Raw genomic sequence first — 27,575 nt, forward strand, 5'->3', positions numbered from 1 at the left:
TCAAATAAATAAATAAAATCTTAAAAAAAAATCAAACAATTTAATTCATCCCATTAAGAGGACAAAGGGGGAAATCATGTGATTATTTCAATAGATGTAGAAAGTTCATTGACAATATTAAATATCCTTTCATGATAAAAACTCTTAGCAAAGTAGAAGAGAGTATTCTTTCTTTTAAATTTTAAATCCTATATAATTAACATGCAGTGCTATATTAGTTTTAGGTATACAATATAATGATTCAAAATTATTTTTTTTGACAATGGATGTATATTTATTGAGCCTTTTAGTTTACAACAACAGGTAAAAGGGAAGCCAGTTCTTAACCAGTATTTTATACAGCTGTAGTAAAATATTTCAAACTTTAGGGAATTATAATGGATTACATATCTTAAGAGTTGGGGATTGAGTAAACAATATTTAGCTTCCCGAATTTTCAAGTTGACTCCTCCCTAACAGTGGTAACCAGGTTTCATTAGTTCCATAAGCTTTTCAAGGCTATGTTTTATTGTTGCATCATAATGTCTTTATATCTGAAGCAGTGCTCTTTTAATACCTACTAATTCCACTTTGAAATGGAGTTTTGCATTTGGTGGAATTTTGGCATCAGGCCATTCTTTCTTTCCATAAGCCCATTCTGGTTCAGTCTCTAGTTGCGCATTTTCTCCTTTACTCATAGTCAAGAGTGCTTCGTTCCATCCTCTGAGAACTTTGCCTGTTATAAGCTTAAAACTTAAGGGCAGGGTATTTTTCTTCTTTGAACTCATTTGAATATAGTATCAAAACCAGTCCCATCCTGTAGCGTTCCTGTATACCAGCAGTGAACAGCACCTCCTGTTTTGGGAGTGTTGGTTTTAACTCATTTTTTAAGAACACAATTTATATATTTTGGTGGACCCTCCTCCAGAGTCTCTCCAGACTTGGTTTCTTTGGGTTTATCTTCATTAAGCTTCACTTCACCTGCTCAGACACTTTACTTACACTTTTAGTACCCTTGAAATGCTTACTTTTAAAAAGATGATTAAAGGCTATAACTAAATGGTCCTTGGTAGCTGTTTTGTCCACATTTTCAGTGTTTCCTAATAAGTTCTGTTCTGCAAGAAACAAATCCAAACCGTGGTTCTTTAAAAGCTTGATGATGTTCTTCTTGGGTAGCTACTTGATGCTTCTTGGTCTAGGTCCGCTGTGGAATGGCCTCTACCATCTTACCCAACTCACGATTCAACATTGAACATTCACGATTACTCAGTGCTCATCATGATGAGTATATTCTTTTTTTTTTTTTTTTTTTTTAAGATTTTATTTATTTGACACGGGGCGCCTGGGTGGCTCAGTGGGTTAAGCCGCTGCCTTCGGCTCAGGTCATGATCTCAGGGTCCTGGGATCGAGTCCCGCATCGGGCTCTCTGCTCAGCAGGGGGCCTGCTTCCTTTCCCCTCTCTCTGCCTTCCTCTCTGCCTACTGTGATTTCTCTCTGTCAAATAAATAAATAAATAAAATCTTTAAAAAAAAAAAAAAAGATTTTATTTATTTGACAAAGACACATGGAGAGAGTAAACATAAGCAGGGAGAGTGAGAGAGGGAGAAACAGGCTTCCCGCTGACCAGGAAGCCTGACTCGGGGCTCGATCCCAGGACCCTGGGATCATGACTTGAACCCAGGATAGATGCCCAATGACCGAACCACCCAGGTGCCCTATGATGAGTGTGTTCTTAATCCCCTTTACCTATTTCATCTATCACCCCCCGCTTCTTGTTACTACTAGATTGTTCTCTGTATTTCACAGTGATTTTTTTTTTTTTTTTGGTAAAGATATTTATTTATTTATTTGAGAGAGAGTGAGTGAGCACAAGTCAGGTGAGTGTGAGAGGGAGAAGCAGGCTCCCTACAGAGCAGGGAGCCCGATGCCTGGCTTGATCCAAGGATCCTGGGATCATGACCTGAGCCGAAGGCAGACAGACACTTAACAACTGAGCTACCCAGGCCCCCCTTCGGAGTGATTTTTATTTGTCTCTTTTTTCTTTGTTTGTTTTGTTTCTTAAATTCCACATATGAGTGAAATTATGTATTTGTCTTTCTCTGGCTGATTGATTTCACTGAGCATTATACTCTAGATTCATCCATATTTTTGCAAGTGGCAAGAGGTCATTCCTCTTTATAGCTCAGTAATCTATTATACACACACATACATCAATGCACAGACGCCCCCCCCCATGTCGTCTTATCCTTTCATGTATTGATGGACACTTGGATTCCTTCTATAATTTGGCTATTGTAAATAACACTGCAATAAAGGGGTGCATATATCTTTTCAAATTAGTGTTTTTGTACTTTTTGGGTAAATAGTAGTGGAATTATTGGATCCTATAGTAATTCTGTTATTAATTTTTTGAGGAACCTCCATACTGTCTGCCACAGTGGCTATACTAGTTTGCATTTGTAGCAACAGTGCATAAGTGTTCCCTTTCCTCCACCTTCTCACCAGCACTTATTTCTTGTGTTTTTGATGCTAACCATACTGACAGGTGCTATCTTTTTGTGGTTTTGATGTGCATTTCCCTGATGATGAGTGATGTTGAACGTCTTTTCATGTGTCTGTTGACCATCTGGATGTCTTCTTTGGAGAAATGTCTGCTCATGTCTTCTGTTCATTTTTAATTTGGATTATTTGTGGGTTTCTTGGGTGTTGAGTTGTATAATTTCTTTATATATTTTGGATACTAACCCCTTAGTCATATATGTTGTTTGCAAATATCTTCTCCCATCCCATAGGTTGCCTTTTAGTTTTGTTGATTATTTCCTCTGTGTAGAAGCTTTTTATTTTGGTGTAGTCACAGTATATTTTTGCTTCCCCCCCGCCCTTGCCTCAGGAGGTACAGCTAGGAAAATGTTACTATGGCCAATGTCTGAGAAATTACTGCCTGTGCTCTCTTCTAGGATTTTTATGGTTTCAGGTATCACATTTAGGTCTTTAATCCATTTTGAATTTATTTTTCTGTAAGAAAGTGGCCCAGTTTCATTCTTTTGCATGTGGCTTGTCCAGTTTTCCCAGCACCATTTGTTGAAGAGACTTTTTCCCCATTGTATGCTCTTTCCTCCTTTGCCGAAGATTATTTGACCATATAATTATGGGCTTATTTCTGGGTTTTCTATTCTGTTCTATCAAGCTATGTGTCTATTTTTATGCTGTACCATAATGTTTTGATCACTAGAATTTTATAATATAACTTGAAGTACAGAATTGTGATGCTAGTTTTGTTTTTCCTTATCAAGGTTGCTTTGGCTATTTGGAGTCTTTTGTGGTTCCATACTAATTTTAGTATTCTTTGTTCTAGCACTGTAAGAAATGCTGTTGATATCTTGATAGGGATTGCACAAGTGTGTAGATTGCTTTGGGTAGTATAGACATTTGAACAGTATTTTTTCTTCTGTTCCATGAGCATGGAATGTTTTCCAATTTCTTTGGTCTTCTTCAATTTCTTTCATCCGTATTTTATACTTTTCTCAGTATAGGTCTTTCACTTTCTTGGTTCGGTTTATTCCTAAGTATTTTTTATTTTTGGTGCAATTGTAAATGGGATTGTTTTCTTAATTTCTCTTTCTGCTACTTTATTATCAGTGTATACAAATGCAATGAATTTCTGTATGTTGATTATTGAGTTCATTTGCCAGTTCTATGAATTTTTTGGCAAAGTCTTGCAGGTTTGGTTTTGTTTTTGTTATAGAGGGGGAGGGGCCACGGGAGGGGAAGAGAAAGAATTTCAAGCAGTCTCCATGCCCAGTGTGGGGTCTGATGTGGGGCCTGCTCTCACAATCCCGAGATCATGACCTGAGCTGAAATCAAGAGTCAGATGCTTAACTGACTGAGCCACCCAGGCACCCCAGATTTTCTGTATATGGTATCATGTCCTCTGCATATAGTGAAGGTTTTACTGCTTTCCTACCAATCTGGATGCCTTTTATTACTTTTTGTTGTCTGATTGCTATAGCTAGGACTTCCAGGATTGTGTTGGGTAAAGGTGGTGAGAATGGACATCCTTGTCTTGTTCCTGGCCTTAGGGGGAACGTTCTCAGTTTTTCACCTTTGAGGATGATGTTAACTGTGGATTCTTTATATGTGGCCTATATTATGTTAAGATATGTTCCATATAAGTCTACTTTGTTGAGAGTTTTTATCATGAATGGGTGTTGTATTTTATCAGATGCTTTTTCTGCATCTATTGAAATGATCATATGTTTCTTTTCCTTTCTCTTATTGATGTGATGTATCATGTTGATTGATTTGCAACCCTTGCATCCCAGGAATAAATCTCACTTGATCATGGTGTATGATTCTTTTAGTGTATTGTTGGATTTGGTCTGCTAATGTTTTGTTCAGAATTTTGGCATTTATGTCCATCAGAGATATTGGCCCATAGTTCTCCCCCCACTTTTTGTAGTGTTTTCTATCTGGTTTTGGTATCAGGGTAATGCTAGCCTCATAGAATGAATTTGGATTTTCCTTCTTCTTCTATTTTTTGGAATAGTGTGAGAAGAATACATATTAACTCTTCTTTAATGTTTGGTGGAATTCATCTTTGAAGCCATCTGGTCCTAGACTTTTGTCTGTTGGGAGTTTTTTGAATACTGATTCAATTCATTGCTGGTAATAAGTCTGTTCAATTTTCTATTTCTTCATGATTTAGTTTTAGTAGGTTATGGGTTTCTAGGCATTTATCTGTTTCTTCTAGGTTGTCCAATTTGTAGGCATATAATTTTTCATAATATTCTTCTATAATTGTTTGTATTTCTGTGATGTCAGTTGTTATTTCTCTTTCATTTCTGAATTTGCTTATTTGAGTCTTTTCTCTTTCCTCTCTCTCTTGATGATTCTGGCTAGAAGTTTATGACTTTTGTTTATCTTTTCAAGGAAGCAGCTCCTAGTTTCATTGTTCTATTGTTTTTTAGTTTCTAATACATTTATTTCTGCTCTAATCTTTATTATTTCTTTCTTTCTACTGGTTTTGGGTTTTGTTTGTTGTTATTTTCTATCTCCTATAGGTATAAAGTTGGGTTCTTTATTTGAGAATTTTCTTGCTTCATGAGGTAGGCTTGTATTGCTGTGAACTTCCCTCTTAGAACAGCCTTTTCTGCATCCCAAAGATTTTGGACTGTTGTATTTCATTTTCATTTCTCTCTGTGTATTTTTTAACTTCCTCTTTGACTTCTTGGTTGACCCAATCACTGTTTAATAGCATGTTATTTAACCTCCACATATCTGTGTTCTTTCAAGATTTTTTTTCTTGTAATTTCTAGTTTCATAGCATTGTGGTTGGAAAAGATGCATGATATGACTTCAGTCTTTTTGAATTTGCTAAGACTTGTTTTGTGGCCCAATACATGATCAGTTCTAGGGAATATTCCATATGTACTTGAAATGAGTGTGTATTCTGTTTTTGGGTGGAATTTTCTGAATATATCCGTTAGAGCCATCTAGTCCAATGTATCATTCAAAGACTCTTTGTTTGTTTTCTGTTTGGATTATCTATCCATTGATGTAAGTGAGGTGTCTCAAACCATTTTTTGTATCACTATTGATTACTCCTTTTATGTTTGTTTTTAGTTGTATTGTGTATTTGGATGCTCCCATGTTGGTGCCTAAATATTTACAATTGTTGTATCTTCTTGTCAAACTGTGCACTTTATGATCATATAGTATCCTTCTTTGTCTCTTGTTACAGTCTTTGTTTTGAAGTCTGTTTTGTCCAATATTAGTATTGTTACCCTGGCTTTCTTTCAACTTCCATTTACAGGATAAATGCTTTTTCCATCCCTTCACTTTCAATCTATATGTGTCTTTAAGTGTGAAACGAATACTTGTTTGCAGCATATAGAAGGGTCTTGCTTTCTTATGCATTCTGTCACCCTTTGTCTTTTGATTGATTCATTTAGTCAATTTATACTCAGAGTAACTATCGATAAATATGTGCTTATTGCCATTTTGTTACTTGTTTTATGATTGTTTTGTAGTTAGGGTTTCCTTTCTTCTCTTGCTCTCTTTCAGCTTGCTGTCTTTCTTTAGTGACAGGTTTGCATTCCTTTTTCTTTATATTTTACTTATCTATTTCAAGTTATTGACTTATATAGAGTGACCATTAGGTTTATGTATAACATTTTCTGCATATAGCATTCTTTTTTTTTAAAAGATTTTATTTATTTATTTGATAGACAGAGATTACAAGTAGGCAGAGAGGAAGGCAGAGAGAGAGAGAGAGGAGGAAGCAGGTTCCCCACTGAGCAGAGAGCCTGATGCAGGGCTTGATCCCAGGATCCTGAGACCATGACCTGAGCCGAAGGCAGAGGCTTCAACCTACTGAGCCACCCAGGCACCCCTGCATATAGCATTCTATATTAAGTTGATGGTTGCTTAAGTTTGAACCCATTCCAAAAGCACTAAATTTTTACTCCTCTCTCCCCTACATTTTAGGTATATTGTGTTATACTTTACATCTTGCTATTTTGTGAATCCTTTGATTGATTTTTATGCATATACTTAATTTTACTGCCTTTGTGCCTTCTACTTTTCATACTTCTGCTTATGGACTTTCCTTTCTACTCAAGGAGTCCCCTTTAACATTTCTTCTAGGGCTGGTTTAGTGGTCATGAACTCCTTTAACTTTTGTTTGTCTAGGAAATTCTTTATTTCTCCTTCTGTTCTGAATGATGCCATTGCTGGATAGAGTATTCTTGGCTGCAAATGTTCCTTTCAGCATTTTGGAAATAGCATGCCACTCTGTTCTGGCCTGCAAAGTTTCTGTTGAAAAATCAGCTGATAGCTTATGGGTTTTCCCTTGTACATAACTGTTTTCTTTCTTTCTTTCTTTCTTTTTTTTTTTTTTTGGTGCCTTTAAATTCTCTGTCTCTACTTTTTGCCATTTTAATTACTGTGTGTCTTGGTGTGGACCACCTTTGGTTGATTTTGTTGGGATCTCTTGGATCTGGATTTCTATTTCCTTCTCCACATTTGAGAAATTTTCAGCAATTTTTTCCCTCAATACATTTTCTGCCCCCCCTCCTTCTGGGATCCTTATAATATAATGACCTTGATGGTGTCACTGAGTTTCTGTAGTCCATTTTCATTTTTTATTATTCTTTTTTCTCTCTCCTGTTCAGCCTAGCTGCTTTCTAATACTCTGTCCTTCAGGTCACCAATCCATTCTCATGCTCTTTCATTCTATTATTTATTCCCTTTAGTGTGTTTTTAATTTCAGCTATTGAGTTCTTCATCTCTGATTGGTTCTTTTTTATGTTTTATATGTCTTTGTTGAGGGTCTCACTGAGATCCTCCATTCTTTCCTCAAGTCCAGTGACAATTATGAGAATTACTTTAAATTTTCTGTCAGGCTTACTTATCTCTGTTTTGTTTAGCTCTCTCACTGTGATTTTGTCCTATTCTCTCATTTGGGACACATTCCTCTGTCTCCTCATTTTGTCTAATTCTCTGTGTCTGTTTCTCTGTGTTAAGAAAGTCAGCTTCTTCTCCTGCTTATGAAGAAGAGGTCTTGAGCTCCCTGCAGTGCAATGTGCCAGAACCTCGTTCTTCAGGGGTGTCTCCTATGTGTGTTGCATGTACCCTACTGTTGTGGCTGAGCTGCATTTGCCTGCAGTTCAGTCTGCAATGGCTTTCTTTGCCTGTTATGGGCAGGGTTTGGTCATGGTGGTGTTAGTGTGCCAGATTGGGGCTACCTTGGGCTTGAGTTCGGTCAGACCAGGTGTTTGCCCGAGCTGCAGTAGCAGTGAACTGCAGGGCACTCTCCCTGTGTTATCCCCTGAAAAGCTTTCATTGGTAGGTGGGGCCTGCAGGCAGACCAGATGTCTGCCCCCAGCTGACTGCTGGGGCCTCAGTTAGACTGGTGTGTGTGTGTGTGTGTGTGTGTGTGTGTGTGTGTGTGTCTTTCTTTCTTTTCCTCTCTGTTCAGGGCAGGAGTCACTTTGGGGTGGTGCTAATCACTGTTAGGGCTGCTTTCATACTGCTACTTGTGGCACCACTTTGGATGGACTCCTGTGGAGGTGCTGCTGGAGTGGGAGGGTCTGCAGAAGTACGTAGACATAGGGTGTGTGATATTAGCAAGGTCTGGGCTGGTTTGCTGTGGGAGGGGACTCGTTGCTGCTTTGGAAAACTCCTGCCATGGCTGGTTGGAGGGGGTGAGTCTGCAGAAGAGTGCAGGGGTGAGTGCACTATTAGCAAGCTCGAGGGAGAATGTTCACACTCTGCTGGTTCCCACAGATGTCTGTGTATCTAGGCTAGGGGATGGGGAGTGAAATGGTGCCTACAAGCTCTTTTGTTCCTTGAGCAGTTTCTTAAAGAAGTTTTCCTGCCCCTCCACCACATCCTGAGATTAGTAAACAAATCTCCATCCTGTATACCTCAGGCATTTTTCAAACTGCTGCTTCTATGCTGTATCTCTCTGGGGCTGTTTGTTGTGTTGTCTCTTTAAGGGTGGGGACTGTTTCCTGTCACCTTTTGGCACTTCCAGAGTCAAGCCCACTGATTTTTAAAGTTCTACTTGTTAAGTCCCACTGATTGTAAGAACTCATCAAGGTAAGCCTCTCTAGTTTTCAAAGCCAAATGTTATGGGGATTTGTCTTCCCGGTGCTTGTTCCCCATTCCTGGGCTGCCTGGGGTGGGGTCTGCTCTTCTTTCCTCTATGCCCACAACACCCCTCCCTCCTGTGGACAGTCCTACAGGTCAGCTTGGTTCCTGACCATGTTTTTGCCCTTCCTACCCTTTTAATATGGCCTCTACTCTATATTTAGCCGTGGAGAGTATGTTCTGCCAGTCTTCGGGTTTTTTTCTGGGTTATTAAGGCTGATGTGGTGTTATCTAGGTGTATCACAAGTAGGCAGAGAAGCAGGCAGAGAGAGAGGGGGAAGGAGGCTCCTGCTGAGCAGAGAGCCCGATGTGGGCCTTGATCCCAGGACTCTGGGATCATGACCTGAGCCAAAGGCAGAAGCTTAACCCATTGAGCCACCCAGGTGCTCAGAAGAGAATATTCTTAATCTCTAAAAACCTACTGCAAACATACTAAATGGTAAAATGTTGAAAACTTTTTCTTGGAGATCAGGAACAAGACAAGGATGCCCCATGTGTTTTGGTGGAACTTAACAAACTGATTTTAAAATTCATATACAAATACAAGAAGCTAAGGATAGCCATTACCCTTTTGAAATAGAAGAATAAAGAGGAAGGCTTTATCCACTAGATAACAAGAGTATTACAAAGCCTTAGAAATCAAGACAGTATATATTTTCTTCAGGGATAGAAAAAAAAATAGGGGGCGCCTGGGTGGCTAGTGAGTTAAAGCCTCTGCCTTCGGCTCAAGTCATGATCTCAGGGTCCTGGGATCGAGCCCCGCGTTGGGCTCTTTGCTCTGCGGGGAGCCTGCTTCCTACCTTCTCTCTCTCTGCCTGCCTCTCTGCCTACTTGTGATCTCTCTCTCTGTCAAATAAATAAAATCTTAAAAAAAATAGACCAGTGGAATAGAATGAATAACCCAGAAATATAGCCATGCAGAAGGTCAGTATTTGACATATTTTGTACTGTAGAACAGAGGAGAAATGTCAGTCCTTAGAATAAATAGTACTGAGATGAGTGATAATTAAGTTAAATTAAACCCCATCTCACACTGTACTCCCTAATATATTCCTACACATGTATTAAAAACCTGAACATGAGAAATAAAAAGCTTGTAGAAGGTAATATAGGGAAATATCTTCATGAGCTTGTGAATAGGGAAGAATTTCATAAACAAGGTACAAAACATATCCTAACTATAAGGAAAAGGGACTTCTGTTCATAAAAAAACAAAACAAAACAAAACAAAACAAACAAAGAGTGAAAAGATAAACCACAGAGTGAGGTAAGGTATTTTCAATTCAGAAAACTGAGAAAACTAGTATTTTGATGTATAAGAACTCTCATATAGGCATGGCCTGAGGAAAAGGCTGGGGTTGTGTTGAGAGAAAAATTTGGGGAAAACTGAGGCCAGGGAACTTTTGTCTCATTCATGGTTTGAAAGTCTCAGAAGAGTCCTCTGGACAGAGACCAGTGTGCCAACATGGGATGACTTAGCCTAGTCAAGAGAGGAATTATTAGACAATGTGAGTGTCTTAGGTCATGTTCAATAGAAGCAGAGCTTGAGACAAAGATTCTGGTGCATGCTGTTTATTGGAGGAGTGCTCTCAGGAGAGAGGGAGTGAGGGAAGTGGGAAGTGGGACAGGGCAGGAGAAGGTACTAAGCAAGGATGTGTTCTTAGCTCTAGCCTGATCTCATAGGGAGTTCTTTAGTATGAATTGTACCATAGAGTTGGTTCCCCTTGAGTCAAGGGGGACAGAATTCCATCCCCCCCCATAGCATTTAGTCCTTGGCTGTGAGCTGTACCCCAAAGGAGGGGGTAAGCCTATCTTCCTGGGTAAAATGGCCCCCACACAGTTGGGTGACATTCTTTAAAGAAAGGGACATTTGCAAGCAGTTAGCAACCAACACACAGCCTCTGGAAGGATTGTTGAATTGGTTGGCAAAGGGGATCACTGTGGAGCACCAGTAGTGTCCTCTGCAGTGAGGACTTGGTTAACCTTAGTCAACCTTAGTTAGGTTAACCCGAGTCAACCTTAGTTTCCATGTGGTATGGACCCTGTGTTGGAAGCCTGCAAGAGGCTGGCCACCACAGAGAATAAAGAGTGAATCCTGTTTCCCAGGGTGAGAAGGAAGTTGTGATGGGGAGTGAGAAGGATTTCTAGAGATGAGATTAAAGCAGCTAGAGGGAGAGGGCCAATATGTTCCTAGAATAGTGACTGAGCCAAAACAAAAACAAAAACAAAAACAAAAACAGAAATAGACAACAAGGTCATCAGCTTTGGACTCTGACCTCAAGGCTAGCAGGGAACACAGCACCAGAGAATACAAGGACACCTTTTCTCCAATACCAGTTCCATTTCCACTGACCAGGCTCCATTGAGAAGCCCCCAGGGATCAGAATAATATATCAGGTTTTTAGGAAATAGAGAAACTATATTTATACCGTGCATCTAGGTTGTAGTAAAAGTGAAATTTCAATGCCTACTTTGAAACACTTGAAGGCAGCTAGATTGTTACATTCAAACGCATAAATGAAGTAAACAAAAATCTGACCTTTGACAAACAAGATTGTAAACCCTTTGAGAGTGGGGTCATGTAACCCACACAGCAAAGTGTTAGATAATTCTCTTTTACCTCATATTATATTTTCTCATTTTCTCATCTCCTTGCTTTTTTTCCCCAACCCAGATGTCCTACTGAGTGCCACTGGTAAAAGTCAAAAGACACTGTGGAAAAAGAAGCTCTAGCTATAAACTGTATTGGTGTATCTGTTACTAATTTAGAGAAAAATCAATTTAGATCCACACCTCACCCCATAATGACAGATGAATAAAATATATATAGAAACTTAATTCATAAAGAAAAACACTGAATTTTATGAGGTCTCTGGAGTTCTCTCTAAAGTTTATAAGCCTTTAAGTGATAGACCTTACAATTATGACTGAAAAATCTGACTACATAAAAAACTTAAAACTTTATATATAAGAAATTTTAGAAGCATAGAGGAAATATTTTTTAACAAATGGAAAACAGGCTTAATATCTTAGACAAATTAAAAGGAAAATATTAATATCACAATAATAAAAAAAAGGACAAGACAATTCCAAATGAGGAACTATATTCAGTAAACAGATATAAATGGGAAAGTGTTAAGCCTTTCACTTCAATCTTAAATACTTACTGAGCATCTACAGTGGGCCAGGCACAGTTCTAGGCACTTTATCAAAGGAGTTCTAGGTATAGACACCAAAGACTACAAATCAAATTACTAATCAGATACTAGTGAAAGTGATACATATATATATATATATATATATATATATATATATGTATGTATATATATATATAAAAGATTTATTTATTTATTATTTTTAAAAGATTTTATTTATTTATTTATTTGACAGACAGAAATCACAAGTAGGCAGAGAGGCAGGCAGAGAGAGAGAGAGAGAGAGGAGAAAGTAGGCTCCCTGCTGAGCAGAGAGCCTGATGCGGGGCTTGATCCCAGGACCCTGGGATCATGACCTGAGCTGAAGGCAGAGACTTTAACCCACTGAGCCACCCAGGTGCCCCTAGATTTATTTATTTTAGAGAAATCATGTGAGAGAGAGAGAGAGAGAGAGAGAGAATGAACATGAGCAGGAGGGGTAGAGAGAGGGAGAGATAATCTCAGGCAAGCTCTGGGTGAAGTGTGAAGCTTGACACAGGGCTTGATCTCACAATCCTGATATCATAACCTAGGCCAAAACCAAGAGTTGAATGTTTGACCGGTTGTGCCACCTAGTCATCCCCAAACTGATACTTTTATATACTTCCAATGAAAGTAAAATTACACAATCCCATTTGGATTTGGCCATACCTGTCAATTGAGAGCATTGTTCAAATCCTTTAACTTAGGAATTCCACTTTGGGGAACATATCTTTATTTTTTATTTTTATTTTTTAGATTTTATTTATTTATCATAGAGAGAGAGGGGAGAGAGCGAGTACAGGCAGACAGAATGGCAGGCAGAGGCAGAGGGAGAAGCAGGCTCCCCGCCGAGCAAGGAGCCTGATGTGGGACTCGATCCCAGGACCCTGGGATCATGACCTGAGCCGAAGGCAGCTGCTTAACCAACTGAGCCACCCAGGCATCCCAGGGAACATATCTTTAAAGGGAAAAATAATCCCAAGAGAGGAAGAAAAAATTATATGCCTGAAGATGCTCATCACATTGTATTTTGTAGAGAGAAAACATATATGACAGCACCTTAAGTATTAAGTATTTTAATCCAAGTTTTATTAAAATTAATTTTTCTATAGAATTCTTTTTCATAGACTATAAAGAATCTTGAGAACACACCTTCAGAAAGAAAGGGACCCATAATTTTAATGAGCATCCTGTTAAGATTATAGGGCTATGATGTAGTTCATATAGTAATATGGTTTTGCTTTGGTGAAGTGTTTGGAGCCCAGGCCCACCTAAGAACCAGCCTCTAACCCAGAAGAGAGTTTCTAAAACATAAAGAGGGCAAAGTCCCTTGAGAATGTACTTTTCTAGATTTTCCACCGTGTGAACATCTCATGTGGTTTTCAGTAAGGTTAGATGAGGCAGCTCCAACTTACCTACTGGACACAGGCCTTGAACTCAGAAGGAATGAGAATGAATCTCTTATTCTATCAGATGAAGCTTTTCACAGAAAGGACATGAGCCTTGTTATCAGTTAGAGAGTTCAGAAGAACAGGCAAACTATGTGCTTGGGTTTCAGGCTAAATACTGAGAGCTGTCATAGGAGCTCTCCAAGGTGCTGAAACACTGCCTGCCCCTCTCTCCAACCTGATGGAATCTTCATCTCACTAATGTCTCTCCCCTTAAAGGATTCACTGCCTCTTCTTGCCTTGACACTTGTCCTCTGGACTCCAGCTCCTTGACACAATCTATCTGTGACCCATGCCTAGTGGGACTTTAGTCACTGTTTTTTTATCTGCATGTACTGGCAGCTTCATTCATCAGTGTCCTTTTAAAGGAAGTCTGTTTGAGTTTATCACAGTAGGAGACAATATATGTTTTATTAACTTTTGGTTGTACTACCAGGAAGGAAAGGAACTCAAGAGAAATAATTTTCAGATAACTACTAGAAGAACACATGGAAGAAACAGAAAGAAGTCACCTTCAGAGAGTTGACTATATGTGGCTCATTTGTCGTACTTTTCAGTCTTTCAGTTACTTAGGTAGCAACAGGGTACAGCAGGGTGCCTGTTAAGGTTGGTGCTGGTAAACAAATGAATATTAAACTATGCACTAGAAGAACAAAGTTCTAGTCCTGAATTTATTTTTTTAAAAAGATTATATTTATTTATTTTCAGAGAGCGAGAGAAAAAGATAGAAAGCACTAGCAAGGGGAGCAGCAGGTGGAGGCAGATGCAGAGGGAGAAGCAGACTCCCAGCTGAGCAGGGAGCCCAATGTGGGGCTCCATCCCAGGACCCTTGGACCCTGAGCCAAAGGCAGATGCTTAACCAACTGAGCCGCCCAGGTGTTCGGTGACTTTATTTATTTATTTTTTTTAAAAAACTAATTGTATAACACTGGGCACATCACTTAACTTCTCTGTATTAATGTAAGGTAACTGCTGCAACAAACAACCCCCAAATTGTGATCACTTAAAACAACACAAGCTTCTTTCTCACTCATACAATATCAATACATATTCCTAGTTGACTGGTTTTCCTGGACACTTTCCTCCAAGTGGTGACTCAAACTTCTTCCAGATTATTGCCTCGCTATTCTCTAAGTTTTTTGAGTAGTCTTCATTCAGCTAGTCATTGAGGGAAAAAATGGGGGTGTGTGCTCTCTCTGACTGTGCTGATCCATCATTCTCACTGGAACCACTGCCCAGTTCAGTAGGGGACAGTCAAGACCAGTGTTCTAAACCTTTGGTTCTTCTTCAGTGGGCTCCTGCTGGGGCCTGTTTTGGGCAATCTGTTCTCTTGCACCCAGTTTTCTCCCAGCTCTTCATAGGAGTTGTTCTACCATCACCTTGGAATGCTGTTCTCTCTCTGCTTATTCCCTGACATCTGTACTCTAGCTTCTGACACCTGGTCTTGTTAACACCCAATAAATATTTGCTAAACTGCTGGTGTTAAAAAAAAAAAAAAAAGAATGGGGAGCTTATATTTTTGAGGATTTTATGGGTCAGGCCTTGAAGTGGTACAAATCACTTCTACCTACCTTCTATTGGACAGGGCCCATCACACATTCACACCTAACTGCAAAGGATTGAAATTGTAGTCTTGATGTATGCCAAAAAGGAAAAGGGGCATAGTTTGGTCCAAATAATTGGCCTTACTCTAGATTTTGGTTTCCTCAATGGTAAAATGATTCAAACAATATCTATTCTTCCTTCTCCTAGAGTTTTTGTAAAGGTCAAAGAAAATGTGTGAAAATGTCTTGAAAAGTGTAAATCAATGTATACAGAATATACAGGAAGGGAATCCTTAATCCTTGGCTTACCTACCTTTGAGTGTTAATTTTAGGAGTGGAAAAAAAAGTAGAAAAAAGGTATTCTTTTTGGTGGGACTCCTTAGTTGGTCACAGTATATTATCAAATATAAGTATATTTAATGGGATAATCTATTTTCTCATATGGGGTGAAAGTAGAGATTATAAATGAACCTTTGACATTTCATAATTTGAATGCCTTGGTGAAATTATACTAGGATGGAGTTAAGGGAAAGTACCATTTTGTGTTCAGCCCAATTTTTTGCCAGGCTACTGAAGACACTTCTAACCTTCCAAACAATAAAACCTACCATAGGTTTGATAATAGGTGGTACATTCTTTCTCTTTGAAAATCTTCCCAGGACTGGGTATTGTAGATGGGATATCTATTAGGATTGTTGTGCATGACATCTCATTATGGACCTACACATACATAGCTCCTTTGTCATATATAAAGATTTTATTTATTTATTTGATAGAGAAGACAAAGACAGAGAGAACGAGAGAGAGCGAGAGCATGAGCCTGACATAGGGCTCCATCCCAGGACCCTGGGAACATGACCTGAGCTGAAGGCAGACGCTTAATCTACTGAGCCACCCAGATGCCTGGCCTTTGTCATTTTTCTGAAGCTCTTCATCCTCAGGGGTCGGAAACTCTTCTTACCACTATCCTCCCAACTAAGCAACCCCCCCCCCAATTGCCTCCTCCAACTTCTTATTCTCAGGTTTGTTATGAATCAGAGAATCTGGTAGAATTGCATTATGCCTACATACCCAGCAACATGCTGGTGATTTCTGAATGTCGATCACTCTTTAATTTCATGATGTTTTGACCCAAAGCTAACATCAGCCATCTGGGAAGGTTATTATTTAAACAAACATCACTCAGCCAGTTGTGACCGAGACATTGGATCATACTGAACTGCAAGATTTCTTCTAAGGATGAAAGAAAATAATAAGAAATCACAATAGCAAGGGACATACTTTGAGACCCAGCTTAGTTTTCTGAAAGGAGAAAAAGAAAGGCATTTGTTTGAAATTCTGGGGCCTTAGGGTAGTTCACCAGAGCACACTAAGCCTTAGGAATTATGTCTAATTTATCTTAGAGCAGACAGAACTCACAGCTTAAAAATTCAAAGCAAAGATAGCTCTATTCTCAATATGTATAAAATAACTGAATGTGAGCGCGTGACCTAAAGGAAATTAGACTGCACATAATCATGCATTCTGGCGCACTGTGGTATTAACTTGAAAAATACAGAGCTTTGGGTTTTGTGGAAGGAAATAGAAATTGGGATGTAAAATGAAACAAAGAAAGAGATGCCCTTGGAAATATGAATTGCTATAAAATGAAAGCAGTGTCTAATCAAATAAGTGCCTTCTACAAATAGACTATCCCTCACATCTGGGTATCTTGGCTATCTATCTCTTATCAGGAAAAAAAAAGTGGGTCAGGGAATTATACCAAAGCAGATCTCTTTCAGCTGGACAAGCTTTAAAAGAAAAAAAAAAAAGGTCTCTAGCTCTTTTCTAGTGCTTCTCAGTGGGTGTTTTTTTCTCTTTTTTTAATCTGCATCTACCAGTCGTTTCTCAGTTATATACCTACTTGAATTTCATTCTGGTCTTTGTTCTACTCATGCTATGTGTTTCATGCATCCATGCAAATTGGTGCCTAAACCAGGCATGATCAAAGTGCTGGAGTCCTGAAGCAGATTGGCCACCCTACCATTTATTCACTGATAGCTAGCATTAGCCATATCCTCTTCTCAGTTTGATGGTAAAGCCAGGTTGAAAACGAGGAGTTCATTTTGCTTCCAAAAGAATCTGAGTACTGAAATGTGCTTGGAACAAAAGTTTCCCCTTTTCCAGGACAATACACATGGATCTGTCCAGATATTTGGGTGGAGGGGACATGGGGAAATGTAGAGGTAATGTGAGAGAGTGGAGGAGGAACTAGGATTTAGGGGTTCAGGAAACCCAGAATCTTAGACTGTTTCTCACTGAATCTAGGACTCTGGCAAGTGGCAGATCACTCTGAGTCTCACTTTTCCCATTTGCAAAATAATAGTAATAATAGCAACAAACAGTTGAGAGGCAAGGTGGTAATAGAGGGCAGGTGAACACATTCCAGAAAAAGGTTGCCATGTTCTGGCTCTGTTCTTATTACCTAAAACAGTCTGTACCTCAGCTTCTTACTTTTTTTTCTTCTTTATTTTACATTTAGCTGAAGCTTGAACTCTTTTGCTGGTTGCAGAATGTACCATTTAACTTATTAAAAAATTAATAAACTTGATTTTTTAGAGAAGTCTTAGGTTCACAGCAAAATTGAGAGAAAGTACAGAGTTGCCTTTTAACCCCTGGTCGCGTACATGTGCATGCTCAGCCTCGCCCACTAACAACACTGCCCACCAGACTGGGCTATTTGTTACAATCAGTGAACCCATATTGACATATCAATCACCCAAAGACCACAGTTTACCTTAGGGGTTCAATTTTGATATTGTATAGTCTGAGGTTTGGACAAATGTATAATGACGTGTACCCACCATGATAGTGCCATAACAGGATAGTTTCACTGCCTTTAAAATCCACTGTGCTGTATTTATCCCTGTCTCTCTGCTATGCCCTGCCAACCTCTGATTTTTCACCCTCTCCATAGTTTTGCCTTTTCCAGAATTCCATATATTTGGAATCATACAGTATGTAGTCTTTTCAGATTAGCTTCTTTTGATTAGTAGTACGTGTTAAGTTTCCTCCATGTCTTTATATGGCTTGATAGCTCATTTTTTCTTTCGCACTGAATACTCTTCTATTGTCTGGACATACTACAGTTTATCCATTTACTTTTTGAAGAACATTTTGATTGCTTCCACATTTTGCAGTTATTAATAATTTGGAAATTTATTAAAAATAAAAACCTGCCACAAACACCCATGTGCAGGTTTTTGTGTGGATATAAGTTTCTAATTCATCTGGATAAATACCGAGGACCAAGCATATGTTAAGAGTATTTTTAGCTATTTTTTAATCAAGTTTATCAAATGTGAGTTTTAGCAGATTCTGTGTTTTAAGGGATTGGTTTGTGTCATCTAGGTTATCAGGTTCTGGCATAGAGTTGTCCATAATATTCCCTTATCTTCTTTTTAATGTCCATGAGATCTTTAAATGTCTATCTTTGAGTGCTGTCTCCTCTTTCATTTCTGATACTAGTAATTTGTGTCTACTCTCTTTTTTTCTTAGTTAGCCTAGCTTGAGACTCATTGATTTTATTGGTCTTTTCAAAGAAATGGCTTTTGGTTTTATTGATTTTCTTTATTGATTTCAGTTTCATTGATTTCTGCTTGGATTTTTGTTATTTCTTCTTACTTTGGATTTAATTTGCTCTTTTACTAGTTTTCTAAGTGGAAGTTTAGATTACTGATTTTAGATATTTATGCTTTTGCAATGTATGTATTAGATGCTATAAATAACCTTTAAAGCACTGTTTTCACTGTGTCCCACAAACTTTGATAAATTGTATTTTCACTTTTATTTAATTCAAAATATTTTAAAATTTCTCTTGATTTCTTCTTTGAATCATGTGTTAATTAGAAATGTATTCTTACTGTCCAAGTATTTTGGTATTTTCCAGCTACCTTTCTGTTATTGTTTTCTATTTTAATTCCATTGTGGTCTGAGGGCACACATTTATAGGATTTCCATCCTTTTAAACTTATTAACATATATTTTAAATGTATTAAGATACATTTTAAATTTATTAACATGCATTTTATGGCCCAGAATGTGGTCTTTCTTGGTGAATGTTCCATGTGAGCTAGAGAAGAATTTGTACTCTGCTATTGTTGAATGGAGTCATCTATAGATGTCAATGAAATCCAGTTGATTGATGGTGCTGTTGAGTTCAACTGGCTTTACCGCTTTTCTGCCTGCTCTGTCTGTTTCTGATAGAGGGATGTTCAAGTCTCCACCTACAATAGTGGATTTATCTATTTCTCCTTGCAGTTTTATCTGTTTTGCCTCACATGTTTTGATGCTCTGTTGTTAGGTGCATACACATAGTCTTCTTAGAGTACTGACCTTTTAATCATTATGAAATACCCCTGTTTATCCTTGATAACTTTCCTTGCTCTGAAGTCTGCTTTGTCTGAAATTAATATAGCTACTCCTGCTTTCTTTCAAGTAGTGTTAGCCTGGCATATCTTACTCCATTCCTTTATAGTTCATCTATATGTTATTTAATAATTTTAATTATAGTAAATAAATACATTAAATTATATTAAAGAAATAATATGTATTTGATATTTATTTATGATTTTTATTTTTAAAAAATTTTATTATGTTAGTCACCATATAGTACATCATTAGTTTTTGATGTAGTGTTCCATGATTCATTGTTTGCATATAACACCCAGTGCTCCATACAATCCATGCCCTCCTTAATACCCATCACTGGGTTAATCCATTCCCCCAACTCCCTCCCCTCTAAAACCCTCAGTTTGTTTCTTGGAGTCCATAGTCTCTCATGGTTTGTCTCCTGCTCTGATTCCCCTACTTCATTTTTCCTTTCCTTCTCCTAATGTCCTCTATGCTATTTCTTATGTTCCACAAGTAAGTGAAACTTACTCTGTTTGACTTATTTCACTTAGTATAATCTCCTCTAGTCCCATCCATGTTGATGCAAAAGTTGGGTATTCATCCTTTCTGATGGCTGAGTAATACTCCGTTTTGTATATGGACCACATCATCTTTATCCATTTGTTTGTTGAAGGGCATCTTGGCTCTTTCCCCAGTTTGGTGATTGTGGCCATTACTGCTCTGAACATTGGGGTGAATGTGGCCCTTTTTGTCACTACATCTGTGTCTTTGGAGTAAATAACCCAGTAGTGCAATTGCTGGATCATAAGGCAGCTCTATTTTTAACTTTTTGAGGAGCCTCTACACTGTTTCCCAAAGTGGCTGTACCAACTTGCATTCCTGCCAACAGTGTAAGAGGGTTCCCCTTCCTCCACATCCTCTCCAACATTTGTTGTTTCTTGTCTTGTCAAATTTTGCCATTCTAATTGGTGTAAGATGGTATCTCAATGTGGTTTTGACTTGAATTTCTCTGATGGCTAATGATGCTGAACATTTTTTCATGTGTCTGTTAGCCATTTGTATGTCTTCTTTGGAGAAGCATTGGTTCATTTCTTCTGCCCATTTTTTGACTTACTTGTTTTTTGGGTGTTGAGTTTGAGAAGTTCTTTATAGATCTTGGACATCAGCCCTTTATCTGTAGTGTCATTTGCAGATACCTTCTCCCATTCCATGGGTTGTCTCTTTGTTTTGTTGACTGTTTCCTTTGCTGTGCAGAAGCTTTTTTTTTTTTTTTAAAGATTTTATTTATTTATTTGACAGAGAGAGATCACAAGTAGGCAGAGAGGCAGGCAGAGAGAGAGAGGAGGAAGTAGGCTCCCTGCTGAGCAGAGAGCCCGATGTGGGCCTCGATCCCAGGACCCTGAGATCATGACCCGAGCCGAAGGCAGCGGCTTAACCCACTGAGCCACCCAGGCGCCCAGTGTGCAGAAGCTTTTTATCTTGATTTTTATCTTGACTTTTGAGAGAGAGAGAGAGAGAGAGAGCGAGCGAGCGAGCCTGGGCATACATGTGGGTGTTGAGGGCAGGGGTAGAGGGCAAGGGAGAGAGACTCTTAAGCAGGCTTCATGCACAGTGTGGATGTGGGGCACAATCCCATCCTGAGATCATGACCTGAGCCAAAATCAAGAGTCGGATGCTTAACTGACTGAGCCACCCTGGTGCTCCTGTGTTATTATATTTAAAATGAGTTTCTTGTAGATGACATATAGTTGAATCTTGTTTTTTTTTAATCTACTCTGACAATCATTGCCTTTTAATTGGTGTATTTAGACCATTGATGTCTAAAGTGATTATTGATACAATTGGATTGCTATCTACAGTATTTGTTACTCTGTTGCCCTTATTTTTTGTTCCTATTTTTGTCTTTCATATATTTTCTGCCTTTTGTGTTTTTTTTTTTCAAAAAAGGAAATAATTTTATTCTTTTTTTGTGTGTGTGTTTCCATCAATCTCATTTATTTATTTATTTATTTATTAAAATTTCTTTTCAGCGTAACAATAGTCATTGTTTTTGTACCACACCCAGTGGTCCATGCAATACGTGCGACTGAGCATTTTATACGATTTCTTTTTGTCTCATTTTTTAGTATATCTACTACTTAATTTACTTTCATAGTGGCTGCTTTAGAGTTTGCAGTATACAAGTACAGTGAATCCATGTCCACTTTATTTTTTAATTTTATTTTTAACTAATCTCTACACCCAACATGGGGTTTGAACTCACAACCCTGAGATCAAGAGTCACATGTTCCACCAACTGAGCCATCCAAGTGGCCCCAAGTCCCCTTTAAAGTAACACTATACCACTTCAGAGATAGTGCAGGTACTTAGTAATGACAAAAGAATCTGAATTTCTCCCTTCCATCTCTTGAATCATTACTGTCATTCATTTCACTTCTACTTACATATAAGTAAGCATACATACATACATGTAAGCATATGTAATTGCATACATTCTTGCCATTATTTTTTGAACAGATAATCTGTTAGAGCAGTTAAGAATAAGAAAAGTAAGTTTTTAATCTTCTCTTTGATGTTCTTCCTTTCTTTATGTAGGTCCAAGTTTCTGATCTATACAATTTTCCTTTTCTTTGAGGAACCTTTTTTTTTTTAAACGTAGTTGACATACATTACAGTAGTTTCAATTGTATAGCATAGTGATTCAACAAATTTACACATTATGCTATGTTCACTACAAGTGTAGGTACCATCTATCTCAATACATCAGTTTTACAGTATCACTGACTATGTTCTTTATGTTATGACTTTTATTCCTATGACTTACTCATTCTATAACTGGAAGCACTTCTTTTAACATTTCGTGCAAGGTGGGTCTACTGGCAACAAATTCTCTTCATTTTTGTCTTAGAAAGTCTTTGTTTCTCCTCCACTTTTGAAGGACAATTTCATATGGTACAGAGTTTTAGGTTGGTGCGTTTTTTTCTCTTCATACTTTATATATTTCATTTCACTCTCTTCTTGATTGCATGGTTTCTGAGAAGTCCAACAATTCTTATCCTTGTTTCTCTATTGCTAATATGTTTTTTCCTTTGACTTCTTTTGAGATTTTGTTTCTTTACCTTTGATTTTCTGCAGTTTGAATATGATATGCTTAGGCATAGTGGTTTGTTTTGTTTTCATTTATCCTGCTCGGTGTTCTCTGAGCTTCTTGTACCTGTGGTTTGGTGGATAACATGTGCCTCAGTTAATCCATCTGTAAAGTAGGGATTATGATAGCTACATCATATCGTGGGAATTAAGATTAATTAAATATGTGACAAGCACTTAGAAGAGTACCGTGGATGTAGTTAGTACTATGTATGTGTTAGCTAATATTTAATCAGCATTTGCTAAGCAACAGGCTAAGTGCTTTTCATACAGGATCTCATTTTTCCCTCATAGCAATCTATACTCAAGAGGTACCTATTATTACCCCCATTTTATAGATGGGGAGATTGAGGCCTGTCTGTGATCACGCAGATTATTAAGTGGCAGACCTGGTAAGTCCTATACTGAAGTCTGTCTGTCTGCCAAGGCCATGCCTTCAGTTACCAGAGAAGAGCACCTCAGAAGGGGGTTGGAGTTTGGTTAATCTCTGTGGTCCCTTCCAGAACTAAAACTCTATTGTATGAAGTTTGAAATAATGCCAGAATAATACTGTGGTGGAGTGTCCAGCCTTGGGAGTTGGAAAGCCTGTGTTGAAGCAAGTTATGCACACCCACTGTTTCCCCTGCTGTGACATGAAGCTAATCCGCTTGCCTTTCCTGTCTAGCTGTTCGGAGGTTCGAATGGGCTTCTCTATGAAAAACATTTTGCACAGTGCTTTGTAACTGGTTCTTGTGTATTGTAGGGCCTCAAAAAGCTAGATACTAAAATAATTGTTATTCAAAAATCCTGTCTAGTAGTTACAGTATTGGAAAAAAGTAACGAAATGTCTTGATTTAGAGACCTGCAAGCTGTCCAGGCAGGAGGGCATATGGTAGGAAACTGTTGGTGTAGAATTTGGCTAGAAGAGGTCAGACTGACTGACTTCATAGAATCCAGTCCTTAGGCTTTGCAGAAGTTTTCCCAGTCAAGAAGCTGAGATGACTCTGGTATGTGGAGGTTTTATTTCTAATGCTGGCCATCATAAGAGAAGTGGGACACTCTTGGGCATTGGGGCAGGACTCTTATTTATGGTCAGTCTCATTCAAAGGAAGGATTAAGCTGGAGGGAGTGTGCCCAACATGGTCGGTCCTGATTAGGGAGGGAGCAGATGGCCTTTGATCTGGACATCAGCCATGTCAGACAGTATTAGGACTGCCTGTTCTCTGAGCTTCTCACAGAAGAAGCACTGGCTTACTGATAGGACTTTGGCATGACATTTCTTCAAGCTGGGTGAAGGGATCTACGCTTGTAAGAATCAGAGGTGACAGCTGCTCTGGGACCATACCTATGGGATATGGTGAAGGGGGCGAAATTCCTGTGACTCACATTTCATTGTGTGTGTATATACATGTATGTGTCTAAAGTTCTGGTACTGTTCTTTCATTCCCCTCTGAAGAAATGGAAAGATTAATAGTAGCAATTCTGCTCCCTTGTTTTGGCTCCCTGAGTGGCCCTACTTCCAAAAATGTGAATTGTTAATTTCAAAGCTCCTTGCCAGCGTCCTTCAGTAATCCGTGCTCATCACACATCACATTCTACAGTGACACTGTTCTGGTTTTCACATATCTCCCCTCAGTCAGTAAGCATGGATGGAGGGCCCATTATGTGCCTGGCACTGTGTTATTATCTGAAGATCTGAAAAAAGAATGATATAAAGTCCTGGCCCTCAGAGAACTGAGAGCACTTAGGGTGATAGGGACCTTTAAGCAATTAAGTACAACACTGTGTAATGGGCTATGAGAAAAGTATCTTCATTTGGCTTTCTCCCAAAACAGGTGATGGGCAAAGGATTTGAGTGTAAGCAGTTTATCTGGAAAGCGATCCCAGGAAGTACTGGTAGAAAAGATGAAGGAATTGAGGAAGAGAGCCGAAGAAAGCCAGGTAGTTAGTACTATAGTAAACTGGGGTTCAACCTCCCCAGGGAGCTCTGGGAGCATAAAATGTGCCTTATTCTCCCCACCAAGGGGTTACACAGCTATGCCAGTCATTATTTGAAGACTGCCTCAAGGGAGATTAACTCCCTAGCCTAATTCCTGACCACCTGGCCAGATGCACTTTGGTGGGCAGATCCACAGCCCTTAGTGGAGCCACTGGTGTTTATAGTAAGCAGTAGAGGCAAAGGCCAAAGAGATGTGGGAAGGGCCCCAGCAGCATCAGCTAAAAGAAGTATGAAGGGCTTACTGTGATACACACTAGGTGAGCCATTTAGCTTAGGTGATCAACAAAGACTTCAGAGAGAAGAGCTGTTCAGGCTGGAACAAAGGCATGGAGTGTTTGGAAGAATGCGATGAATATGGCTGGTACTGGTGTCATAGGAGAGAGAGTGTCCGGTGTGGGAAAGTACTAGGCATAGGTGAGGGCCACCTCCAGTCCCCCGCTATGCCAAACTACATTCCAGACTCGCTGGAGATGCAGAGAGAGCCACAGAAGGACTTTAAGAAGGCTTGTGACCCAGCCATGCTTGATATTTAGAAAGATCAGTCTGGCAATGGGAGACAGAACAGGTGGCTACTCCTTCCCATTTGCTTCCTGTGGGTTTCGTGTCTATTTCCTATTGCTGTGACCATCAGCCCAGCAGTTGCAGTTCATAACATCTAGTTTGTGGTTTCCCCAACACTCTCATAATCAGCATTATTGTGTCCCTTCAGAGATGGGTAATGCCCCTCTTTGGGGATCTGGATAACAGTTCCATGGGATCCCTCTTCCCGACTTCTAGGTTTTGATAACCCTATTCTTTCCGTTCCATTCCCCCACATCGCTGGGGTGGCCTCTGATTCCTATAGCTCCCATCTCCGTGTTATCTCAGCATCCCCCTCTCTACCTTTTGACTCCTCCAATACTCATTTCAGCAATTTCACCTCCAATCCCTGCTTTACCTCTGCGGAACTAACTGTGCTGCTTATCTTTCTCCCTGGACCATGACTGATGCAGAGAGGCACAGACAACAGAGTAGCTGGGGAGTGTGCTTAGCTGGGAGACCATGAGTTTGCATTTCACACGCTTATTTGATTTTCCCCAAAGCTCTTGAGAGTCAGGGCATAGGCATGGAGAAGGCATGTGGTTGGGGTGATCCGACTTTGAGGTTTTGAAGAAGAGGATGTTCAAGAGGGCACATAGGCATCAGAGCCAGATGGACCAGGTAATGTCAACAGCAGCAGCAACAGTAGTAGCCACAATAATAAAGAAACCTACGATTTTGCCTTTACTGTGTGCCAGGCATTATTGTAAGTAACTCACATGTACTGTAAACTTAATCCTCATGACAACCCTAGGAGGTAGGTGTGTACTTTCATTCTCCATCTTACATATGAAGACACCAAGGCACCAAGAGGCTAAGTAATGCACCCAAGGTCAAATAGCTAGTAAGGGACAAAGTTGATACATGAACCTGGACATTTTCTCTCCCTGGCTGAGGCTCATGGTCATTACAAGGGAAAATTTTCCTACGCTACTGTTCTGTGATTCCACAGAAATAGGACTTAATGTCTCTGAGAAAATCAGCAGCTTAATGGTAAGGTTTTAGTGATGATGACACATTTCCAAGAAGCCCTTGCAGAAAGTCAGAGAAATTTGGGCTTAATCTATGAAGACGAAGCTAAAGAGAAAGCCAGAAGAGAAGACATGGACTCCTAGGGGTGTGGAGCTCCCCTTCTGCAAAGGCACAGATGGAAACGAGACAGAGGAGCTGAGAGTTTATCATTCTCTGAAAGCTTAATTAGGTCATTGGTGAGGACAGAATATTTAAAAAATTCTATCAGTTAAAGACCTATGGGATTTAATTCCCTCATTCCTGCTCCTTAGTGTTAGAATAAATGAAGCCTTTTCCTAGTTACAAAAATGATGTTGAAAAATGATTGATTGTCCTAATGAGGAAAGGGAACAGCTGCCTGAACAGCAGATGTAACTTTTATAATCATTTCCTCTTCATTGGTTTTCTCCCTAATGACCCCGGCACTGATGATAGTATTTAAGAAGGAGGGTATGTGATGGGCAGAGGACTGGAATGATCAGGAAGCTTGGGTAAAGAGGGAAATGGTTGGCCCGAGCCTCCTGGTCTGCTGCATTTCTAACAAACCCAAAGCTTTGGCTGTTCTTTGGGGTGGTTAAAGGTGACAGAACCAGAGTTTGTGGCAACGCGAGGTCCCAGGCTTGAGGGCCAGACCCAACAGAAGAACCACCCACAACCACCACATGTACTGAAATCTGTTGTAGCTTCACCAAGGCCCTAGGGGGAACTGTCATGCAGAGAGGAACATCCCTAGGAGGGGATATTGAGCAGCAAGTCGGCAATGACACTGAAATGTGACAGCATGTAGTGGAGCGTGGTGATCAGAAGCATGGGCCCTGGCTGTAAACCCTGCATCCGAGTCCTGGCTCGACCACTTCCCAGCTGTGTGACCAGCTGCACCTCACTTTCTAGCTGTGTGACCTAGATCCAGTTTCTTAATCTCTCTGTGCCTTGGTTTCTAGCTGTGCAAACTCGGGCAAGTTTCTTAACCTCTCTGTGCCTCAGTTTGCTGATCTTGCAAATAAGGATGATAAGAATACCTGTTTCATGGGCTTGTTGAGGGGGAATGAATAAATGTTTGTAAAGCACTCAGAACAGTGCCTGGTATATAGCAGGTCTATTTAGAGGTCCCTTAAACAAATGTAAATGGCCTGCCATTGGCAAAACTGTGTCAGCCACATTTCTCTGCCATCTGTAAAAGTGTGATTCAGCAGTGGGTCCTCAGTGCCCTCTAGATTTGGGGATCTCTTTCTCTCTCCCCTCACCTTCGTGTCATGGGGACTCCCATCCCCCTGTTCTCTTATTCCATACAAATATTCTACACAAATCCCAGTGGGGCTAAAATCCCCAAATCTGTGGTGAGATATTAGGGACTCCTAAACTTCCTCATGTGCCTCTTCTTAGCCTTAAATCCAGGGGCTCATGGCATTTCGGGCACTGGCCGAAAGTGGTGGCCCTCTCAGGGCTGCTTCATACCCATTTTGACAACCAAGTCTGTGGACTTCCCTGCTGCTTCTCACCACAGCTCAGAATTCCAGAACTTTTGGCTCTCCCTTTTGGGACCCCAGACCCACACTACCATATCCTGTTCAGGCACTCCGCAGAGCAGTTGTCTGTTCGGCCTGTGGGCATAATCATTATTGGTTCTGGACATATTGGACCAGACCTTCTTGGTAATACCCTTGTTCAT

The 27,575-nt window shown here is 39.6% G+C and overlaps 1 pseudogene across 1 annotated transcript; it reads right to left on the reverse strand.

Moving 5' to 3' along the window:
• Window positions 1–527: 527 nt before the first annotated feature.
• On the reverse strand, window positions 528–27,575 carry LOC309855947 (peptidyl-prolyl cis-trans isomerase FKBP3 pseudogene; annotated as a pseudogene). Its single transcript has 2 exons — window positions 27,465–27,575; window positions 528–1,155 (listed from the first exon to the last, which is right to left on the reverse strand). The product of its transcript is annotated as a peptidyl-prolyl cis-trans isomerase FKBP3 pseudogene (transcript).

This window comes from Mustela nivalis (genome assembly GCF_964662115.1).
Source record: "Mustela nivalis genome assembly, chromosome: X".
In the NCBI taxonomy this organism is placed as follows: Eukaryota; Metazoa; Chordata; class Mammalia; order Carnivora; family Mustelidae; genus Mustela; species Mustela nivalis.